At 37.1% G+C, this 25,819-nt stretch overlaps 1 long non-coding RNA gene across 2 annotated transcripts in view; it reads left to right on the top strand.

The window, feature by feature from the left end:
* The window catches only part of LOC122927820, a 33,431-nt gene extending 7,833 nt beyond the window's left edge, over window positions 1-25,598 (top strand). Inside the window, exons 2-3 of one of the 2 annotated variants that reach the window (XR_006387823.1) lie at window positions 14,081-14,151; window positions 25,369-25,598. This is a non-coding gene — a long non-coding RNA (uncharacterized LOC122927820). Of the gene's footprint in view, window positions 1-14,080; window positions 14,152-18,508; window positions 19,180-25,368 lie in introns of those variants that run through there. The other variant, XR_006387822.1, reaches the window with a different exon arrangement.
* Window positions 25,599-25,819: the final 221 nt, after the last annotated feature.

The raw sequence follows: 25,819 nt of genomic DNA, 5'->3' as shown, positions 1-25,819 counted from the left end.
TGCAGGGGGGTGTGGCCAGCACAGTGACGTCTGGTGTACAGGCACACATCTGCTCTCTCAGGCTTGTGCACTAATCATTATCAGAGCAGGGAGAGAAGTTGACATCACAGGTCATGTGACCCTCAGTGAAATCTGAGTAAGGAGCAGCTACAGATGCAGTAAGTGCATGGCAAAGCTGTTATATTTGATTAGTTAGAAACATAAAGAACAAAAAAATTACTCAGACAACCTCTTTAAGTTTATTCTAATTGTTAATGACTCAACCTATGTCCTTGTGCTTTGGACAATATACTTAAAGGTTGCTACTAAGTACAGTAGATTATTATAATATAGATAGGTATACTGTAGATGGATAGGTGATAGATAGATAATATATAGATATAGATAAGATTAGATAGATAGGAAATAGAAACATAGGAAGACATACTGATATGATATAGATAGATAGATAGATAGATAGATAGATAGATAGATAGATAGAAACATGTATTGTAATATATTACAAGGATCCATTAAAAATAATCATATGTTTAATGAAGATCTTGAACAGTTAAAAATTAAAATATGTACAGTACATGCATGAATAGGCAAATTACAATAATCACATAGTCAGAAAATATTATATTTGAGACCCCGCTAAAACACGCATTTTGCTAAAGGCATTTAATATGCTGTAAGTTATAAAAATTCCATTCCCATTCGTCTTTCCACGACATACCTGCAGTTAATACAATGAAAAACATTTTCCTCCAGGGCTATTATCTAGGTACTGCATGTCTAAACATAATGCACACCTAAGCATCTCACACTGGGTCCACAAGAAATGCATGCTTCATGTTGTGCTGTGGTCTGGCTAATTATAATACAAATAATGAATAACTATGATAACAGGTAACTAACAGATCACAATTGCATTCAGAGTTACTGTTGTATAGGTAAGGTATAGTGTTGAGCACGAATATTCGAATAGCAAATTTTTATCGCGAATATCGCCACTTTGAGAATTCGCGAATATTTAGAATATAGTGCTATATATTCGTTTTATTGAATATTCTGCTTTTTTTTTTTCCATCTGAACACATGATTCCTCCCTGCTTCTCACAACAATACTTAGTGCACCAATCAGTAATCTGCAGTCAGACCTGCTCAAATGTGAAGTCGCACGTAGGGCGAAAAAAATATTCTAATCACTGCCGATTAGCGCAATCGCGAATATATTGGAGCGCTCTATCTGCATATAAAGCTATTCTAATGTTCTGCCGTGCCAACCATTTTCTCCAGTCTCAGGAAACTTCTAGCAGCTTGAAAAATGTAGCCAAAGTGACCCTCGCCCGCGTTACAAATTCGCATTACGTGATTTTTACATTGCCGATCTTTCGCATTCGATAAAATTATCTCAAATTCTCAAAATTCGGGAATATATGACGAATACTCTATAAAATATTCATGAAATATCGCAAATTCGAATATAGCCCCTGCCGCTCATCACTAGCAAGGTATATAAAAACCAAAAAAAGCCATCGTCCATCACCACCTTTTGTCAAGCATGCAGATGAGACCACAGATGATGGTTATGTTGGGAGGCATGTGGTATGATCCATATTGTAATATGCTCTAGGAGGTATTCATTTATTGGTGTAGGTTGCTCTAGAATTTTGTTTAGGTGACCAATCACTTTTAAAAATGTTAATTTAAATGTTTTACTTGTATAATGCTCTTCTAGAAGATTCAGTCATTTTATATCTCAGATATCATTAAAGGTTATCAGAAAATCACCTATTGTTTTTTTCCATCTCACTATTTATAGTTTAAAAAATGAATATAATCCTGCCGTTTCACACTGGCCACTAGGCCTACAATATGTCTTTTTAGAGCAGCTACATGGGCCATAGACACAATGGAAAGGAGTTGATCCCATTGACTTGAATGAGAGAGTTTTCTAGGCTTGACCTGTGGAGAGGTCAGTAGGGAGCAGTTAAAGGCTACTTTCCCACAGGCGTTTTGGCTTTCCGTTTGTGAGATCCGTACAGGGCTCTCACAAGCGGTCCAAAACGGATCAGTTTGCATTCTGAATGGAAAAGGATCCACTCAGAACGCATCAGTTTGCCTCCGATCAGTCTCCATTCTGCTCTGGAGGCGGACACTGCTTGCAGCGTTTTGGTGTCCGTCTGATGAAACTGTCAATGGGAACGGATCGGTTTTCTATGACACAATCTGGCACAATAGTAAACGGATCCGTCCCCCATTGACTTTCAATGGTGTTCAAGACGGATCCGTCTTGGCTATGTTAAAGATAATACAAACGGATCCGTTCTGAACGGATGCAGACTGTTGTAATATCCGAATGGATCCGTCTGTGCAGATCCATGACGGATCCGCACCAAACGCGAGTGTGAAAGTAGCCTAAACTGTAATATTCCCTATTATGAATTATTATGAGTAGTGGATCCTGTGTTATCGGAATAAAGGTGTTATTTGTAATTGTGCTGACAATTATAATAGCTATTGAGAAGTTTTCTGTGCGGTACAGGAAATCATGACACTAGATTAGACCTAGTGGTCAGTGTGAAAATTTTAGGATTACATAATTTTTTTTTAAAAGATTGATAGATACACAGATAGATAAGAAAAAAAACTCACCAAAAATGTTATATGTTATAGTGGGATCCAAATGTTATAGTGGGAGCCATATGCCTACGTAGGGCACAGACCTTGTGACTGCCAAGGACAATTGGTACCAGCGTCTTCAAGGTCCATGAGGCATAGACAAAGTAGTGCTTGCTGTAGGTGTCTCGGCATGGACCCTTAGTCCATGTGGGAAGACAGAGGTGTGCATAGCACCAATTACTTCTATGGATCCTTTTGATGTCCCTTGTGCCCAACAGACAACGCATAGATGAAAAATCTGGCCGTCTGAATCAGCCTTAATTCAGGATTTTCTTTAAAATGGTGTAAACCAGGTTTTGCACCATGAGGTAGCTGAGCTATTGTTGAAAACGTTATCTGATACTTATGTTGATATTTTAGTGACAAAACTACTTTTTTTATGCAAGATGAACTATATTTTTTACATTGGGAACCTCTAAACTTCTAAAAAACAGGGCTTTGTAAATAGGTAGTTTTAGATCTGTAAAGTCCCTTACTGTAGGCTACAAGGCTCGAGTTTTCATGAAGATATTAGATAAATCTGGAGAATTTCAGTAAATTACTTTTTAGTGTAGAATCAAATGGAAATGGGTGCTTCTGTGCGATTTCCTAAATGGCCGACTAAATTCTATTGGAAGCAATTTATGCTGTATGTGGCCATAGGATGATCATATTCTATTGTCAGTAGTTCGTACAATTATGGTGGTGAGGTCATTACTTTACCAGTGCATGCATATTGTGGTACGCAAGTCTAATATGGTTCACAGTTACGCCTCATGCACACTAACGGATTTTGTTTCCATGTCCTTTCAGTTGTTTTTTTTTGGCGGCTAGGATGCAGACTTATTCATTTCAATGGGTCCGCAAAAAATGCGGACAGCACACCGTGTGCTGTCCGCGTCAGTATGTCCGTTCCGTAGCCCCGCAAAAAAAAATAATAGAACATGTCCCATTCTTGTCCGTTTTAGGCATTGTTACAATGGATCAGCAAAAAAATGGATGGCATACAGATGTCATCCGTTTTTTTGCGGATCCGCAATTTGCGGACCGCAAAACACATACGGTCGTGTGCATGTAGCCTTACCAATAAGACCAATAACAACTGGATTATGCATCTGATTTTCCAAGTAGACTACCAAGGAACACCTGCCATGGGATCACTAGGACTTACACATGGCTTGAACAACAAGGCTTCTTTTTGCCACTATAACGCTAGGGTCCTAGTATTGATTCTAAAATAAATGTAGACTCAATATAAATTCCCATCCCCACAGGGCAATAATTTCTTCCCATTATTAATTTCTACAATCATTAGGCAGGTACTTGATGTTGCCCAAAGACATGGGTGTAAGCAGTACCATAAATAAATGAATATATCTAGAATACTAAAAGATACCATATATATGGTACAACATAGAGATAAAAGATTAGATGCTCCGGAATTGTTATTACATGGGGAGTGTATGTCGTTACTAAAACAGACATGTCAGGAGTGGTCCTCTTAAAGTGAGTATAAATTAAATTTATATTAGACTACATTTATACACTTTTGATAACCACTGGGTTATTCCATATTTTAGTTTGTTTTCATACAGTGTTTACTTCATATGTGTGCTTTATTGTATTTTTACGCTTCAGTACTGAAGCAATAGGCCTTTACTTCGCATGCTACAAGAAGTGAATAAATGTAATAATGGCAGGTACAGCTGTAATATATGGAGTGTGTTCAGCCAATAAACTATATTAGCTGAAAGCCTTTCCTAAGGAATGATTTTGATAGGATAGAAGGAATATGAGTTTATGGACACTGGAAGGAATCAATAACCCAACATATATATTGGACTTGCTTCCAATGATCCTTAAGCACATTATATTTTCTAACTCTCAAAAATATAATGTTAAATACAATTTTGCAGGAAATATGACAGGGATAACCTTAAACTCTTGGGCGTAGCACAAGGAAAATACTCCAGAAATATCAACAATCTTTCATCAGACCATCCATGTGATCTTGTGATCAGATTTTTCTATTACAGATTTTGAAGTCCCTTAGATCACATATTGGCTTTCTGCCCCAGCTAAGAAAACCATTTGTCCTGTGATTTGGGTGGATGTCTAAAAAAAAATATATATATATATTTTTGTACTTGCATGGATTTCCTCTGGTTCCTCTGGATTTCTCTCACACTCCAAAGACATACTGATAAGGAACTTAGATTATAAGCTCCATTGGAGACAGCGAGTGATGATTATGTCTATAAAATGCTGTGAAATGTGTCAGTGCTATATAAGCGTGTAAAAACTATATAGAAAAAATATATATATATACATATATAACATGCTTACTGTAAAACTTTGGTTTAATTATCCCTTCTTGGAAACCTGGTTTACAAGATGCTAAGAACACAGAGATTTCACCAAAAGTGATGACGTTCCATGCAGGATCTGTATTCCAGTGACCTGGGAGTCAGAATGGCATCAATGTAAAGGGGTACAGGATCCAATTTTTTTTTACTGAGCATGTGTAGCGAGTGTCATCATCAAAGTCCAGTCTCGGACATGCTCAGTAGTCTCAGTGTGCATGTGGGAAGAAGGGAAAGAACTGCAATGAGAGTGTGGGGGCAATGGGCAAAGTTACAGGAAAGGAGCTAGTGAGGTCATGGGCGAAGGTTGTATTGCAGAGAGAACTATGGATTGTGGGAAATGTTTAGACGATGAAGCTCTCTGCGCCTGGAAAAGCAGCCAGAAGTTGCAGGTTGTACTGCGAGGGGTGGGGTGAAGGGGTTGCTGAAACCGCCCTTAAGAACCAAGGCCTTTCTAATAAATATCTATGGGCTAGAAACTATACATCACTAGATCAATAATGAACATGAATTTCACATCGCAGTTTACATTTTCTGCTTTGCCAGGGTTACCTTATTAGAGATTAATTAACGTTTGCTATTCTGTTAAGTAAGAAGGTGAAATAAGGGAACTAGCCGGACAGAACGGCTCCTCCAGCAATGAAGAACGAAGCAGGCTTGCCAATAAGAACACCTGAAATCATTACCGTTCTGAAATAGATACGCACATTTAAAATACTACATTAAAACATGAGTTTCTTTGAAAAATGTATTTTATTTTTAATTACATGTGAATTAGCTGGAAGAAGCTGCAGGGAAGCCCAGGCTCTTACTGACTTAAGCCTTCTCAGCAGTTTGTTAAATTCTAGCCTCAAATCCCTTGAGGGAATGGTGGATTCAAAGCAGCTTTTAATCATACCACAGGGAGGGTGAAGTAGTATGTAAGTAGGTCATATAGAAAGCACTGCGAGTGCATAGGTTACTGTTTTATTTAACAACTAGTGTGTCACATTTTCAATTCACCTTTGCTATTAACATTTGAAGGAGATGCTATGACTAGGGTCAAATACAATGGGATATGATTTATGGAATGGAAATGCTTGGTTTAAAAGGTACATTTGATTCACTTTTCTAACAAAGCGACGAATACTCTTTAAATCTGGCAAAACGATTCCCTGTTACAATACACAGTAGGCCCCTATATATATGCAAATGTATTGCAATGGATACAAATCTAACCACAAGATGCGTACGCAGGGACCCTTCACATTTATACAAATACACACACAGATCAATGTACTGAGTATCATTTATTTGCATCCTCACTCTAACATATTCCCTTCAATTTCCAAACCATTGTAAATTTGTGTCAGGTTCAGCTATACGGCACCAGACAACTTTAAAAGGTCTCTGATCAAATGCGGTTATTAACTTAAAGAGAACAAAAAATGCTATATTTTGTTCTTTTCACCATCTCAGACTGTAGAAGCTGTAATGCAAAAGGATTTTAAAAAGAAAAATTCCTTGACTTTCCAATACAAGAGAAATATATTCTTTAGAAATAATATTCTGAAGAGCGATTCTAGACATGAATAGGCTCTTGTACATTGAACAATGTATAAGGAATCAGAATTTCTGCAAAGCTACGGTTCTCTGTTGCAGCAAATGTTTGTTTCAGTCGGTGTAGTCATTCAGAAGCATATCTTAATGTAGGGAAATGAATTTAAAAAAAGATTATAACCCAGGCCAAAAAATAAAGTTGTTTTTTTACCCCATGTGTTCTAATATTGATGGTGAATTCCATTTCTTTCCCGATCATCTCAATGGAAAGAAACCAGCGTTTTCCTTGAATGATATGTTCTCCTTCCACATACAGTAGATGCCATTCTGATTATCAATCATCTGTTAATTATTTAGCTGAAAAGCAAGTGGAGTCACTTCAGAGAAGTGTGTCAGAAGAAGCTTATTCTACAAGAAGCCTGTAAGGCAGTGCATCAAGAGTTCACATTACTGCTTGAATTTACCATCAAAAACCAATCAGTGTTAGGAAAACTATATGTTGCCTTTGGCATTGCAATGGGTCTAAAAAAAATTGAGCTTCGCAGTATAAAAAGGATGAAAGATGTACGTTGAGCCTACACAAAGCAGGTTCAACCTTCCGGACTCATGTGTGGCTAGTTACATTGTCATCCTACTTTGATTTCCTATAATGAAACTACCACACAGAGTGGCAAGAAATGATGGACTAGATTGGTCTCACTACAAAATAGTAGCTAGCCGGGACAAGATCACGTGTATGATCTTTACTGGATGATATACTTCACATGGACAAGGCGTTTTGGGGTACTGAGGACTCCTTTTTCAAGTCTGAGAATTGAAGGCCTAGACACTGCTAGTAATAGTGGCAGTGATAGCGAGTGGCTGCCACCTACAATTCCATCGCAGTGGCTAGGTCTGCAAATATTCTGCTTTCAATTCCCAGACTTGAAAATGGGCTCCTAAGTACCCCAAAAATGCATTTTCCATGTGACAAAGGTCGTGATCCTGCGCCATACTCATCTTATCCATTTGCAACGGAGAGGACGTCGTGACCATCTTGATTGAAGACACTGCATGAAATCTCGCATTGTGGCCTAATGACAATATGACATTGGCCGGGTGTGGTGACATGTCACAAGTCACCCCGTGCAAGATTTTACATGGTATCTTCAATTATGAAGGCCGCGATGGCCTCTTTTTTACCGCCATTTCAGGAGAAATTGATAGGTCACCATGCAGTGTGAGCAAATTCAGCTTCATGGCAAATAAAATGGCCAATTACATTTAATCCTCTACCTCATAGTGCTCTGCACAAACAAACAAACAAAAAAAAATAATACTCTCCTGATTCTCACCACGGCCCCTTCCTGGCTCCACCTGCTTTGCCAGCATCCCAGCGCAGGTGGTGCTCAATGACATCATCCTGCCAACTGCATCCTGGCCTGAGAGCTGGAGCAGGCAACCACAATGACGTTTCCCCATCTATTTTGCCAACTAGAATCTATCTATTTATCTATCTATCTTTATATATATTAGCAATAGTTAGCAATAGTGAAAGACAAAAAAAATGACAAAATGTGCAGTGATTAAATACCATACATTCTCAGAAAGATTTTCTGAAATAAGATAGACCAAGCCGATAAAAGACTGTGAACAACACTCAAGTTTAGAGGCGATATAATATCTTCACTCATATAATCTAAATTTAATATGTACTGTAATTTTGTTAGATATAAAAAAAGGTGAGTGGATGAGGTCTGGATGTGTTCTTTCCATCTTGAAACATAGGTGGCATGCTCTGAGGTGTGGTTTTTGGTGATACTGTTGGTGCCACCATACCCACTTAAACCTAACAAATGGTTTGTGGTAATTTGGACATGATTGTAAATGAAAAGCAACCAACAAGTGCTTAGCAGTAGTGATGAGCGGCAGGGGCAATATTCGAATTCACAATATTTCGTGTATATTTGGTAGAATATTCATCATATATTCCAGAATTCGCGAATTCGAGATTATTTTTTTGATCGCGAAAAATCGGCAATGTAATATTCATGTAATGCGCTCAAAATACAGGCGTGGGTCACTATAGCTACATTTTTCAAGCTGCTAGAAGTTTCCTGAGACTGTAGGAAATAGTTGGCAAGGCAGAACATTACAATAGCTTTATATGCAGATAGAGTGCTCCAATATATGTGCGATTGCGAAATCGGCACCAATGATGCAAATATTTAGGCGCAATACGTGCAACTTCACATTTTAACAGGTCTGACTAGTCATTAGTGATTGGTGCACTCAAGTATTGTTGTGAACTTGTGACATCACAGCACTATGTCTGTATATAGAATGTATGTATGGACAGCAGAACGGTGTATGGTCAGCTACACTCTATCACTATCTAACCTACACTGACTATCTCGCACTAACTCTCTGTATAATATGTATAAGCTAACTAACTGTCTAATGCAATGACACAGGAAATCAGAGAACACAGCAATAACACTGCTCTCTCTCAGATCTGCAAAATACTGCATAAAAGGGCTGCTGGGGAGGTTCATATATAGTAAGGGGTAGGCAACTTTCCTATTGGTTGCTAGGGATGTTGCTAAGCTCAGACAAATACATTGCAGCCTTCCCATTGGCCCACAAGCAAGAAGGGAGGTTACCGTTGGAAAAAAAATCTAGAATATTTGAAATTACGAATATATATCACTATATTGTAAATATTTGCAAATTCTCGAAGTGCCGATATTCGCAAATAAAATTCACTATTCGAATATTTGAGCCCAACACTACTGAGCAGATATGGGAATTCCTTCAAACCTTTTGGGAAATTTGCCATTGGCTGAGATAATGGCAAGAGTGAGCAAAGCTGTGTCTAAGAAAAATAGTGTTATTTTTGGCTACTGCTGCATTCTATTTTTGTTGAACTAATTATCAATAATGTAGTGCTTGAAATACTGTACAACCATTCATTAAAAAATTGGATTTCTGTCAGAATGAATTTAGTTACTAATTTTCAGGTCACGAATACACATCTGGAAAGAGCACAGCCTACATGGGAGCAATACTTGCATTCCACTAAAAGAGAACTAGCGGAAATATCAAATAAAACCTAGTCTACATTGAAAACTGGGTTATCAGAATATTTAGAATATTAGAATAGTTTTGCTTAAGAAAGTGTTCGTAAAGCCCATTCAGATGTTGGCTTCTTCTTTTCATTTCTCAAGTTTTTAAACTGCCCATTGCCAGCCACAAGCACATATGTGGATTCTAGCATATCACTGAAAGACAAAGGTATTTTTGCAAATGAGCTCTTAACAAGCTCTGCCTCTAATGCCACCAGATGTAAGGCAGCTATCCTATAAGTCAATGTTCGAAGCCTTTAAATAGGTCTTGAGACCTGAATCTCGATATTAAATAAGCCAGCATATCGTCTGCAGACAGCTATTTTGGGGTGATCACATCAGAGAGTACTGGCTTAACTGTGTGAGAGACCTAAGTCAGGAATTGGGGGGTACTATCTCTCTTTGGGAAGAGAGCGCCTTAGTCAGCATGAGGCAGAGATTGTTAAGAGATCATTTACATCCCTTTCTTCCCAGAATTCCAGAGGAGCATGTACAGCCTATAAGTCTCCTCAGGCTGACTAAGGTGCTTTCCCCCCAATGAGAGATACTACACAAAAAGATATTTTGAGCACGGAGCACATGGAATAGGTTCGACCTTATTAATTTTTCTCTGAAATTAGGTTAACATTTGGTAATTTAGTGTTTCAGTTACTAGAATGAGAACTTTAAGGTATTATAACAATTTTTAAAGATGTACATGTTAAAGTGTAAAATAGTACAGTAAAATAATAACAAAAACTTGCTGAGCTTTGCTTGTAAACTATTCTTTACTAGTGGTCTAAGAACCATGAGTCTTCAACAAACATATTAAATATTTAATTAAAACATTCAATATTTAAAAACGATACTGTAATAATTTTAATGAATACAATGGGTATTGGAGATTTAGTCTTTGGAAATTGGTGACTTTGTCTTTACCTGCTACGTTACATATATTGTACTAGTCGTTGCAGCTAACCAATCTAATCCTTTCACTACCAAAGGGGACAGCAACTCATTTGAAATGGATAGGCTAAAATAATTCAGCCACATACGAAGTCCTTTTGCGAATGCCATGAATGGATTTTATAGCTACTGCTTTATCCAAGTTGCTAGTGAACGTTCAATGATATCAATGCATATTCTCACATATTAAAAATCTCAATTAAGTGACAACTATTTATGAGAACTTATAACTAGAGCATATTACAAAATACACTAAATACTTCTCAGCAGTGGGTTATGGCATCTATTATTATAATATGTTGTCTTACAATGGTGGCTGTCAAATGCAAGAGATTTATAAAGAACTAGGAGAAGATATTCTGATCAGAATATTTTTTTCTCGCTGTTGCCTAGCAGCAAAACCACCTTGGAAATAACACATATAGAATATTGTTAACCAATTATGTGGTCCTACTGCACAATGTCGCAAAGAGGTGATAACTTTACAAAACAATGGCGGCTACTGCTTTGAAGAATATTTTTAGATGATTTTCTTTAGTTTTAGATAAAAATAAAAATGTCTTTAGATGTGACAGATGTATAAACTTGGGTGCAAATGTACCTATTATAATAAACGTTACGCTATAATACTGTATTTTAGGATACAATACAAAATAATGTGAAAATACCAATATATTGTAGTCAAATATTAACCATGAACTTTGCTAATTCTTTTAGACACTACGTGGGCGATATACTAATCAAAATTGGTAGATACCAGGCACAATTTTTGCCAAACATGCCATACATAACTTATACCACAGTTATTATGTTTTTTTAGACACTTTTAAAGCTTTTTTTACAACTTGTATGACAAGGGAGTGTGATTTAGTAGGAAGGGTTGTGGCCTTTGCAAAGGGGGCATGGCTTAAGTTGCGTTCAAAAAGTGCAGCAAAATTCTGGTGCACTATTCTGGTGTAAAGTTGGACTAGATATTCTAAATTTGCAACATATTTACAATCTATTATAAGCCTAGTAAAAAAATGACCATGTGATAGACTGTTTTGAATGTCAGTCACCATTTTCAGAACAATGACAGTCTATGGTTATATTGTATATTTTTTTTTTTGCAATTTTTTTTTATTGAAATACGGCATATACAATCAGAGATCATTTGCCATTACAGGAAAAAGAAGAAAATAATCCATAATAAAAAAGCAATCCATAATATTGAAGTGATGAATAATAGCAGAAGCAAAAATCCCCCACATTATTATTATTTTTTTTATGGAGCGTGAATACCAGCTGTATAGGACATGTCCTATTTTGTCAATTTTGATGGACCGACAGCCCCATAAAATTCAAGGGGGTTGTTTTTAATGGCCATTTTTTAAAAAAAGGAATCCATGAAAAACATTTTGCAATTTTTACATTTTTTTTTCATCACTGTTGTGTGAATATAGTCTTAGACAGTATTATTAAATCTGCCCCTATAACTAGATGCAGTAAATAGTTGACATTGCTCATTGCCCTTTAAACAGGCGGAACTGTAGGAACATTCTCCCTTTGAATGTTCCCTTGAGATCTATTAAGACCTACACATATTCAACATAAAGTAATTTTACATAATGATTTGTGATTTATTGTGCAGCTTGAGAAATGCACTGTATTTCATGGTAGTAAAATGAATTTTATCATTGGAGCGTTCCTCAGGTGGAACAAATTTTGTCTCGCGAATCATGTGAGTGATGATCATGAAGATGAGTTCGGAAGTAAAACATAGAGTTTTAGCTATCTAATATTCATGCCAATATGAGTGCACCAAACCCATTGCTTTAACAGTTGTAATAAATAATGCAGTTTAGAAAACACCAGCTTAGAACCAAAGATACATTATACGATCAAAATCACTAATAAAATCATTTGCATTGCAGCTTTAATAAGACTTTTTATGCCACATCAATTACAGATATAGACTTGTTATCGACATAATTGTAATTACTATACATATTTAATGTTTCCAATGGTTTAAGATAAGATACTTTGTATCTTTTTATAAAGCAAAATATAGCAAAGAAAATAAAAATTAAAATGCTTTTCCCATGAACAACTCTGTGACCTTCTCCACAGGATATGGTATAAATGTCTAATTGATGGGGGACTGTCAGCTTGGACAGTGGGGAAACTGGGACAGAGTACAGCAGTCCAGTAGTCCCATCCTGTTATATCTACTAGTCCCAAAGAGTTGTATGTGGGTTATCAGTATCTGATTGGTCAGAGCCTGACACCCAGGACCGCTGCCAATCAATTGTTTGAGAAGGCACCAACGCTCACAGTAGTGCAGCTGTCTTCTTGCAGCTTTGCTTAGGCCATGTGATGTTACATTCATCGGTCACATGGCCTAGAAGCAATGTACGGCGCTGTGTTTGGTGAACTGAGAGAAGGCCATGGCACTCCAAGGGTCGGTGCCTTCTCAAACAGCTGATTAGTGGGAGTCCCGGGTATTGGATCCCCACCAATCAGATACTGATGACCTATCCAGAGGATAAAATATCTCAGAAAACCTCCTTAAAAAACAAGTTCTTCATTTTATACTTTTGGTGTATAAAAAGAATGTCCCAAGACACAATCACAATTACTGCAATACAAATAAAAGAGTATATAGGATTCATGTGAAACTGAAAAGTAATGCAAGCTCAAATACTAAAATGATGTTCAATTCATAGAATAAATATTCAAGAAAAGAATCAACTTTACTCAAATCCTATACATTTAGAGATATCCAATGCTCATAGTTATATTCATCTTTTTCCATGAAACTGAGATACAGTAAAATCTCAATATAAGACTGCCTCTTGGAGAAGATCATCCCTTTGTCCAGACTAGATTTCAGTTACATCATACAGTAGGCTTTCTGGCCATCTTCCTTGAGAAGACCACCTCTCTAGAAGATCCTTTTTCAGGGCACTATGCCATCCCTTTGATTTCAAATGCAACTATAAAAAATCCACCCTGGTCCAATCTATAAGTAACATCAAATGATTGATATTAACACAGAAAAACAAGCAAGGTGTCAAATACTTTCATTACTAGAGGAAAACAATTAACCAGTGTAACCCAGCCTAAGTGGTAGAAAAGTCAATGCACCTGTGCACAATGTAATGAATGTTGTGATGAGCTAAGCCATTGATTACACAAGGTATAAAATAAGAAAGTTGGTTTTGATTTTCTACCACAACCTTTTCTTTCCTTGTTAACATGTATAGATTCCTACATCTTCCCCTGAAATCCATTGCTCTAGGTGATATCTTTAAAGTAATGAGCATTTAAAGAATTTGTGGTAATGAAGTAATTAATTACATATTGGATGCTATGGATGCTAGAACCTGTCCCTAAAGGGGGACAGTTGTTCATACAAATATGAGCTTTCTCTAGATCATTAGTATCATGAAGTTTAAGTCACACAGGCTTCACTAACCCAAATCACCCTTTTGATTGGTGCAGGTCCAGGGGAAATCTCCCGGTGGGCCGATGCCCAGAGGGCCACCCAAGCACTCCTCTTGCCCACCATCCCGGTATGTAAAGATCTGATGCTCTCAACATTAATTAATTTAGGCATCAATTTTTTTTTTACTGCACTGTGGTATTGCTGACCATGCCTTTTTGTGTTGCCCCAACTTGTGTCAATTTGGACCCTGGGTGCAGGGTACTAATTTATAATGTTGACAACATGAAAGAAACTATTTTCAAAGGTCTGGCAACCATGGATCTCCTCCCCTAACATGGACTGTTATCTTATGTTACAATTGTTCCTGTGACTAAATGTCCTGTACTTCAGCTTTTCTAAGCATCATCATATAAAAATAATGGGGGACATTTATTAAGTCATTTACGTCATTTACCTGAAAAAAGGGGGTGGGGTGTTTCAGCAGGTCCACCACATTTATCTTTATTAACGCCAGTGAATAAAGACAGAAATCTATGCCTATTAAGAAGCTGACATAGATTTTAGACTGTTGTCTTCTGGAGGATGCAATAAGTCTATGAGAGGACCGCACCTGTGGAAAACACTGGTCTTGATAAATGTCCCCTAATGTGTCCATATTAGTATCTGGGCTATAAACATAAATGGAATCATTTATCAAGTACAACTGGCTTAGTTGCTCATAGCAACAAATCAGATTCCACTTTTTATTTTTGATAGCTCCTTTGGAAAATGAAGGGTGGAATCTGATTGGATCCTACGAGCAATTAGGCCAGTTGTACTTTACACCAGTTTGATAAATTACCCCAAAACTTTATTTGAAATTTCTTGATTTGGTCCATAAAAAATAAAAGTAAGCTGACATCCTGGTTTGGAGCTGACACAGCCACGAAATGTTGGAGCACCTGAGCATTTATTAATTCATGAAGTACCATGCAAGGTTGAATTAGTCAAATGTTATAATTAGGCCTCATTGAATGGATAATGGGTGTTGGCACCAGTCTTTAAAAGATTTTTAAAAACTAATGATATCAGGATTCAGCAATGATTCTAAAGCCATATATTTTTCTATAATTTTTTTTTATTATGCACATTGCTTTATAAATTGCCCTATAAATTGCATTTATACATTTACAATTGCTGTTACATTTTATGTTTCTTGCAATAATTATAAATTCTGTATTTGATAAGTAAGAAGAAAATTTTGTAATAGTAATTTATAAATCATATTATTGGGTGCAGATTATGAATAAAAAAAGAGCATCTGTAATCTGTTCACTGTCTGAAAAAAGATAAGAACCTTTGTTAAAATCAAGTTGCAAAGACAATAAAATTGTCTGTTGCCATTTTTTCATTATAATTAATTGACATTTTTGCATTCTTGTCACTGTCTCTCACTTCTCCTTTGTCTTTATATTCTTTTCTACTCTCATCATTGTTACATTGTCAATTATTTCACCATAATGACTTAAAAAAAACTGAAAAAAATCTGTCCAGAACTGCATAGCATATTAGATGTTCACATATACACTCAACGTGTGGTACATAGAAGAAGATTTCTTTCTTTAATAGGCCTACAATTATCATTTATAGACAATGTAAGGAAATGGTATAAGGGAATGTTACATAGCCTACACAAACATATCATAGGTTACCAAAAAACAGGGACCTTAGATCACCTCATTGATTAATTTCCTTTGTACATTTCTTAATACTTGTTGAATGAGTGAATCTTGATGTACACTAATATCTCCTTTAGAAATGTATCATGGCAATACTAATATTCTTGGTATGCAAATACCCACAAGTATCAAAAATAAGAAAATGTTTCATATTGCTTTGTAGTGAAGTAACTAGACAATAAGTTGCTTCAGCAGAGTATGGTAAAAATTACATTAGCGTGAGATTTCTGATAGCATGATGTCATAATCTTTAATTCCAAACAAATTGGACTTCATTGATAGAGAAAAAGTGGCTTTGTTTCCCATAGCAATTTGAGTTTACTTTTCCCTTTCAAGTACAATTTAAAAAAGAAAAGTAGAACTCTTACAGGTTTCTGTGTAAACCCATTCTTTTATGGAAGGACCCCTGTAATAAACCTTCTTGACCAGTTAACCAAGTTGTGAAGATACTGTTGCTATGTCCCCCTGCACCCCACTTCATCCACATTGAAATGTATGGCTTTTTGGGGTAATTGAAACAGCCACTGATTTGGCAAAGCTAAGATATGTTGAGTGCATTTACAAAGAGGTCCTTAAAATGCTAATCCCTTTAAAACATTTTCACCATTGTTCCTTCACCATCTAAATCTATTTGTGACACAGTGTGCCATAGGAATTCATGCTATTGGGATTGTACATCACTTTTTCTATCACCTTGGAGCTGGTATCGTTTTTGTCCAAAATATACCCTCAAAAAATTCTAAGACAGACCAAACAAGGTGCAAAATAGGACTAGATAAAATGTTGTCATAAAAGTAGTCTAAAAAAACTTAGGTTATGGCCACACTGTTAGGTTACCTGAAGCCCAAACCAGGAGTGACCAGGACAGAAAGTATAAAGGACAGATATGTCTTCTCCTCTTTTTTGAATTCACCGCTGGTTTGGTTTCCAAAACTGTGTAAGGAAACTTGACAGTGTGGTTGTATGCCTATTTTTCATGTCATAACTGAAACAGAATTGTGGAGCCCACACTTCATATGTTCAGTGCAGCAAGCATGCACCACAAATTCTAGTGCAAAATGGCACTTTCCTTATTTGAAGCTTATGCGACAAACTCAACATGTACACAGTTTAAATGTACACAACATAAAGAGAGTGAGAGAATAATGGCTTACAGAAAATAAAGATTTTGGCTAGTTTATTTTTTATCTAACTAGGAAATAAATTGATTTATTCACATTCGTTCATAATTTGAAGAATTATAACTACATGATATATGAAAGAAATGAAATCCCGATTCCCCCATTCCTTATCATGTGAGCGTTACTCTCCAAGACAAGCTTTCACACTGCAGTCCAAATCATATATCTATCTACTGCATCATGTCTACAAGACAGAGAGAAAATATATTCATGGGCCATGTATGTGTTTCTGCCAATTCAGACAAGTACCTTATCTTTTGCATCCAGAAACTGAAGCAAGTGCATTTCAGACATATTGCAAAGGCTTCCAGGGTTTAGCTTTTTGTATAGTTGCCAGCACAGACATATAAGCTGTAATGATTTTTTCACAGCCTTATGTAGCCCATCATTGTACAGGTCAAGGACAGCTGGGCCTAGGTGCCAGAAGCCCATGCTGGCCTGATAATACAATACATGTCTTTCCAAGCATGGTGACATGCTTCCTCACTCAATGCCATTTTCAGTTACCTATTATAAGACTGACACACAAATAAATACGTGTAAACAGCAAGCACATTGCGCAGAAAGAAACACCTGCAGCTGATAATCTGTCATGACAGCATGGGGATGGGTGATATCAATTTCAAAGGTAGTTTCTCTCACATGTAAACCAAATAAAAAAACTATTTTACAACTGCCTTAACACCAGCTATATCTGCACCCACTGGTAACGGTAACGTGCACCATACAGTTCTCTTTTTTGCCTTATACCATATATCAGCTATAAACCATATCGTCATCTGATCACGTTTCCAGGGATTATTAAAAAATATGACAAGGTTCATGTGTGTCAACCTCCATTGATGTCCTAATGAATTGCAGGTATTTTTGAAAAACATTTCTAGGAGGAGCCAGAAGCACAGTGGAGATACTTATCATTAAAACTATGATCTGGAAGTCTGTGAATTGTCCTCTTAGGCCACTTTGACACAGTCAGTGTCTGATTAGTGATTTCCATCAGTGATTGTGAGCCAAAGCCAGGTGCAATCAAAAACATGGAACTGGTGCAAATCTTTCCATTATACCTTATATCTATGTAGCCACCACTCCTGGTTTTGACTCACAATAACTGATGGAAATCAGTGATCAAACACTGACTAAGCACTGATTGTATGATCCGCAGATACAAGAAGAAGGATTGAGACAGCCCGTCCTTTTGTTGGAATTATTTCCAGATGCAACGTTTTGGCTGGAGAGCCTTTGTCAGACAAAGGCACTCCAGCCGAAATGTTGCATCTGGAATAAATTCCAACAAAAGAACGTGCTGTCTCCATCCTTCTTCTTGTATATGCGGATCATTTGATCAGTACGGGGAAGCTTATCACTTTCCCTGGAGACGTGCACATACTGCTTAGAAAAATAGGTGTGCTAATCGCCTTACTTTTTCTAAGCACTTAAATGACTTTCATGTTTTATTAAACTATATATGAGTTATCTTGGTATTTCATATTTTGGCAACCATAATAACGGCCATTAAAGTACCCATAGACAATGTGAGCTCAACCTTCCTGCTCTCTCATACTTTTTTGGAATTCCTCTATTTCAGTTGATGATGTATCAAGATGAGCAATGTTCTGCAATAGGTTCTGCAAAGATAAAAGATTGATTGCTACTATGCTGTAGAGCTTGGGTTTGTGGAAGAACATGGAAAAAAGACTCTAGATGTTGACATTTTCTTTCTAAAGTGTCAAGCAATATCAAGCTATATTGCAAATGTATCTGCAACCTATGGAGGCTTCTTCGAGTACCTCTTAAATGAATAAAAAAAAAGCAATCACTTCTATTTGGTCATTTAGCTTAAAAATTCACTATCGATTGGTAACATTTTTGACATGTGACGATGATGTGTCAAATTATTGATCGGTGAGGTACTGGTCACCCAGAGCAATGATTTGAAAGAAGGAGCAGAAGTACTCAGCTGAACACAGTGCCCTTCCGCTCTAATGGCTTTTTCTGGCTCTAACATGATTGGATAAATGGTGTATGGACTATATATCTTTCATAAGCTTGTACACTGATCGACTTGACTTTCTCTAGAAAATAAAAAAAACTGATCCGAGGTCATCATCATCTCAGTAGAGACGTTCTACCTCTTCATTCTGGTGAATGGATGGGTCTTATACTACTAAAAACTTTTGACATGTTACTAAAATAATTAAAGACTAACATATAATATTGGCATGGAAACAATATGTACCTTACTTAAAAAATTCTCATTGCAAACACAACCTTCTGTAAAGATGATCATGTTAAGAAACTGAGACATATTGTACATTCACAGACATGGAGCTGTACATGTGTATAGCAGGGAACCTCTTGGCATCTGCTGAGATAATAAACTAAGAATTTAATCTATCAAATCCTACGTTGACTGCTTTATGGCGATCACTTATAAACAAAGTAGGAATGTATTATCTGAGTTTTGTGAAAGAATTACTGGTTTATATCATGTCAAGTCATAATGTACAGAAAGCAGACATTTCCAGTAATAAGAAAATGGCACGACACAATAAATTGGAAATGACAGAGCTCATGTTGTTTACATGTTTGCACCATTGTTGCACATAACCAAAGTGGTACTTATCTTTTAGACCTCCTTTTGTATTTCAATATTGTGCCAACCCCATTAGCAATGTAGGACTGGTGAAAAATATGAGCAGAGGCAACAGGCATAAATCTGGAATGGATCAATGCGAGGCATCCAAAGAACTATTTCTGTGCCTACAATTTATTATTTTATCAGCAAAAGTTTTCAATGTTCCAGAATTCTCTTTAAACTTTTATTGTTCCACCCTATGAATCTGTGTGTGATTAGATACAGTACAATGTTCCTCATGTCTCATATTTTTCAGCATATGTGTTGAAATCTTTTAAAAGAAAAAAATCTGACTCAATGACTCAAGATCCTAATAATACTTGAAATTATTTCCATCAGTGTGCATACATAATGGTGGTGGTATTTCCTTCCTGTCTGCCTACATGGATTCTAATGGACTTAAGGCTTTTAACTAAACACTGTTTTGTGACAGTCATTGAAAATTCACAGTGAGGCTTTCTCCCACTAGAACAAAAAACTGGGATAGTGAAAGGGTTCCTTACTGAATGAGCGCACAATGATGCTTTGTCGTCTAGAGACATCACAAAATGTTTTACACAGCCCAGTTTTACTTTTGTGGCTTCTCCCATGGGAACTATGGCTATACATATTTATTTGGCATTACTTGTAGAAATCGGTTTACCAGGTCATGACATGTACCTCGATGCAAACAAGATCAATAATTCTGACACCATTATTTGTTTTCACTCTTTAAGGAAACAGGATCCCTGGTGAATTCTAAAAGGTACATTTCACTGAGTATTCTGTGGAGTATATGAGGGTTGCAGGTTGTTTTTATTGTTCAGTAAACCGAGATATTGCTGAATTACTCCAGAGTTGTAGCTAATGGAACAAATGGGTGAGAATTGGAATAGGAACAGAAATTTGTCCTTACAACAAAGGGTTAATACAGCCGTAGGTCAGAGAGAAAGCTACTTAGAAATTCAACAGGATGTCACAGCAATGGCGTGACTGCCACACTTGTATGTTGACATCTGTGGGTACAGCTGGCAAGAACCAAAGCAGATATCAGTATGTGCAAGGCATGGCATGGCTTTTGTTTCCTTCAGCTATAACTCCTTTATGATATACTTTTTTTTTATTCAAGCCTTTTCTTAATGAAATTTAGCACATCAGTGACACATCTACAGTAACCTGCCAGCAGCATATTTGTTTGATATTTTATGCATCAAGGGCTCCAGTGTTTCAAGTGGCGCCTACAACATTTAAGAAAAATAAGGGGAGTAAATCATTGGCAGTGGATCATACATCACTATGTACCTGTGGAGCAAAATAATCAGATATTTTCAATTTTGGCCATCGACATTTTATATATTTTTTTCATTTGGTAATGTTACCTGCCGTTATATTTGAGGTTTCATCAAGTTATGCGATTTCGGGCTATAAGCAATGAACTTTCCATCAGCGGCATCTTCAGCTAATTAACCCCGCTGATTACAATAATTAGTATTGATTCACTCCTGAATGACTTCCTAAGCACCCGAGCCCAATCTACTCTGGCTGCAAAGTTCTGGGTATGAATATTAATTTGATGTTCCTCTTTGTTTTGGGGCCCCAAAGGTATAGTTTGCAATCTTATACACTTCAATTTGATAACAGACGCACTTGAGTTTTATTGTAATTTAACAATGAGTGTGTGAATACATTATAGCATGATGATAATAACTATGGACGATAAAAACAAAAACTGCTAGTATGATGCAATGGAGACTATTAAGACTTGAGACAAAACCATTCAAGATATCATAGGGTTAACCGTATTTATTTTCGAATATCAAGGACTTTGATATTTTGAAGATCACTGGAGTTAAAATAGGTTAAATCTGTCATTTCTTATCAATTGCCATAGCACCACCTGGACAGATAGGTCCCATTGTTCCTTTTTTATGAACTCTTGGAGGACTATAGTCAGTGCTTAAGCACATTTCTATAGTTAACTTTATGACTGGTTTATTATATACATGTTAAATCCCTTACAACTCCAGAACCGTCTGTTACCTAAGAGGTTAAAAAGCTACTGAGGCTTGCCAAATTGCCTTGGCTTTCCTCCTTGGTATATGCTAGAGGCAACATGTAAAGCAACTGCTTATTCAGATTTAGTCCACTATTAACCACAAGAGATCAAGAGCTCACAGAGAGGGCAACCTTAAATAAAAAGAAGGGACAGAGAAAAGGATGTGGACACCTCAGTTTAACTAGTGCCATGGTGGATTCTTCTGTTATGGCTTGAGGGTGCAGGCGCCCAAATCTCAGTTTAACACCAGATGATTTCTCCTCTCTTCCAGACACAGGTAGGTTGTGTTATTTTCACTTTTCATCGCTTCTAATCATTGAAGGATCAACCACTGCACTTCCAGCAATTTCTGAACTGGATAACTCATTGCCTTCATAACAAGAGGTATTGACAAGCTTACTAGGATCCGACCAGCACCTTGCTCTTCAATTTCTGCTATTCACGCCTTATGGCCGGAAAGGTCATTTTGTTATTGCAGAAGGGTACACGTCTCTGCTTAGCAATAAAAACTGTACTTTCTATGAACCGATATGTGTTAGGAGCCTCATGGAACAATTTTACATTCAAGACAGTAAGAGCAGAAAAAAAAAAAGAATAATAGAGACACCTAGTCCTCTAAAAACTGACCATTCATTGCATTATCATCCTGGGGAATACTCACTTTTATGAGAACACATCAACGCAAACAATCACACAGGCCTTACGGAAATCATTCCTGACTTAAGACAGATTTGCTTGCAAGGACCTTTACGATAAGGCTAAAGAGATGTTCAATGCAATGGGAAAGCTGTTAGGTTTGGGCTGAGGTCCAGGTTATTCCGAATGGGTAAGACAAGGCATGGGGGTACAGGTGACACTTTGGTCTTTAGCAGAGATCTGCAGCTGTCTCGCTTCCTCAGCAGTATCTTTTGACTGATTCATGAAGTGGCATTTGCATTGGCTTCAAAATGAGCCACCTTGCACGCCCTCTCAGTAGGTGGCAATAGAATGGTGCATGAATGATAGCAGCTGCTAGCTAGCAATAAATGAGGTACTGTCTGTGCAAGGGGAACACAGGCATTTACAGCAGTCTAGATCACAGCGATTGAATATGGGAAAGGCATATGTTATGTAGAAAGAAACGCTAAAATAACATTTACAAAATGGTTTAATACATTTAATCAATGTATTATTATTTTTCGCTTCTTTACGAGCCACGTGCATGACGAAGACATAGAACTGTGATGTGCAAATCAACACATACATGATAAGAGCTATGCATGCAAACAGAATAGTGGATGATAATATATGCATGGCCAGTATGAGAAGCATTTATATGGCTTGCATCCGATTAGGAGCTAGAACTAGATGGATAAACAGATGGGTAGATAGATATTAGATATATAATAGATATAATAGAGATATAGATAATAGATATAATAGATAGATAGATAAATAGATAGATAGATAGATATGCCTGAGTCTGATTTCAAGGGAGCTGTCATTTCAATGACAACACCATGAACGGTTTTGGGGTCATACAGGGACAGAATGGTTTTAAGCTCCCCTGCTTCCCTCTGTCAAATCTTTCAAACTGCACACAATACTAAGCTTCAAAAAGCTCTTTAGAAATAATGCTACAAGATGCCTGACAAATCAAATAGGAAATGTATAGTGCTCAAATATATCACAGCTAATGAATATATTCAATACCCATTATGCCACTGTATACCCTATTGTCAGAAGCCCAGCCCCATTTCTGCAGGAGATATTATTTATCTGTAGATAGTATTTATAGTAGATAGTAATTATTTATGCCTGTATTTATTTTATGGATAAGTGACATTTTAGGAGTTTTTAGACACATTTTATTTCCCAGGCCCATACATTGTGTCTAGCAATTCTTGCAATGAAAGCTTAAATGAATGCAAAACTCTCTGGGTTATCCAGTTGGACTGGAAGGAAGGACTTGTCATCACGCGGCTTTCATCTATATTTCTTGTGTTTTATGTATATGGTCGGTCTCCTTGCGCTGTGGAGATGCGCAGATTAGAAAAAAACGGAAGCTTAAATAACGCTCCACATTCTTCACAAAGCATTTTATTTTTTATTTTTTTAGTTAAATACGTACAGGATGCCTAAATGATCATCTCCCTTAACTATTACCCAACCAAAATAACTTTTACCAGGGCCATGCTAAATTAGCCTTGCCCAGCGACGATAGGACTTGACATATTGCAAGCTATAAAATGCATGACCCGTGCATTAGGCTGGCCAATATATTAGTCATAAAGACCCCCATGTCATTCTTAACAGCATGGAAAACTTCAAATCATGGCTATGGGAAATGGCAGAGAACAGGCTAATTGTCAGATTAATACCCCCTTTTACAGACCTTTGAAATCGATAAGTTTTCCTGCGTAGTTAATGAAGAGGTAAGCAATAAATCTGTGGTGTAATCCACAAGACATGCATATATGCGACACAGAAAGTAGGGTTTAACAGAGGAAAGCAAATTAGAAAAAAAATAAATAAATAACAAGAAGCAGCCAATACTTAATAGCCCGTGCTGACATTTAGTCTGCACAAACAAGATTATAGTAGTGGAGAGATAATGAAAAGAGGGTTGAGGGGAGAAAAAGCTCCCCCAGACATGCATTAAGCTACTTTGACAGCTCCATTGTTTGACTGTCCCATTGTTAGCCCCAAAGATGCATTCACGATACGTCTAGTTACAAACAAACAAAAGACTGGTTTATTTCCGCAGCCTGCTGCCACATCACATCCAGTTTAGAGTCAATTAAATATGAAATTCCAGAATCCATCTATTTTTCCTCTTGCTGAACTCCAGTCCTGGCGTAGACCTAATAGTGCCGTATACCAGGCAGGACCCAAATGACTGTGTTTAGGTAGGCTAAGCCCAGCTTATAGCAGTATTTAAAGCTCTCTATTATGAAGCCTTAGCTTTATTTATTTATTTGGATTATTTCTGCCTATAACAAACAACAAACAGATATTAATGGAAAGGTACGGGCAGGAGAAGCTGGTCTTTTAATGCTGCCCTCTGTGCCCCTGCTATAAAATCAGCTCTTGCTGTGGAGGCAAGCAGTACAATTTAGCCCTCAACAGCATCCAGAGCTACTTATTACCCAGCGTGTCGTGGACAAGACCATCCAGGACAAGTGAAAAGCAACGGTTAAAACAAAGGAGTGTACAACATACCTTAAAAGCAGCTCTTCATTTCTCATAGTAACAGCAGATTTGGGACAGCGCATGCTTTCTGCACAGATATTCTCAACAAAAGCCGGTTCAGAAGTGCGCTCAAACATCAATGCCACTGTAGCTACTAATGGCTATGGCTAGTCCCTCTCCCCTCTTTCTCTCTCTCGCTCTCTCTCGTCAATGCTGAGTGGTGAAGCAAAGGGGCCCCTGCAGACTCACTAAGCAGAAATAATCCTCTGTGACAAGTTATGTTGTCTGGCCATAATTTACATTAGTGCAGTGCACTGCCTATAGGGGCCTTCCTTCCTTTTGGTATTTATTGTTTTTTACATGTCCTAATTTTCCCAATACCCGTCAGGGAATAGATATAAATGATAACGAGTTATCTAGATGATTGCTCCAATAGAAGGCAGAATATGTACTTGTAATTGGGGCATGCTTCTAGGTATACATGTATTGTGAGAAGCATTGGGGGGGAGGGGGGTTCTTGAAGAAACAATATATATATTTTTTGCTATGGAATCGTGTGTAGTGTTTGTTCTAATAATAAGCAACATTTGCTTTTCTCTTTTAGATGCGTGACACATAGGAGAAAAAAAATGAGGTCATGTTGCAGAAATTGGAATCTACGATCACGGACTTGATATGTGTTAATTATGTTAACGAGAATCTCTCCTAATAAGCCTCATGATGTATTGGCTCTTGCAACGTGATACATTCTTCTTGTGTTGTGTTCAGCATGGGCCGTTTATAATCTGTTTTTATATATAATTGCTATCCTAGAGCAGGAGCAGTAAACTGTAATTCATATATACCATGCCTCACAATTTTTCTGAACTCAGACATTTGACTAGACAGACATTTGAATCGATCACAATGTCGGGATCATAGCTGTGTCATATCTTCTACTGTAATTCCATTATTTCTGTCTGCCAGGCATTATAGACCTTTGCCTGATACCAGCTGGGGGAGCTATTTGGAGAACTCAGAGGCACTAACATTTTATCTCCCCCCCAAGCAAGAAA

The sequence above is a fragment of the Bufo gargarizans genome, chromosome 2 (assembly GCF_014858855.1).
Source record: "Bufo gargarizans isolate SCDJY-AF-19 chromosome 2, ASM1485885v1, whole genome shotgun sequence".
NCBI lineage: Eukaryota > Metazoa > Chordata > Amphibia > Anura > Bufonidae > Bufo > Bufo gargarizans.
The sequence above is the reverse complement of the archived record's forward strand: the minus strand, read 5'-3'. Positions and strand labels throughout refer to the sequence as shown.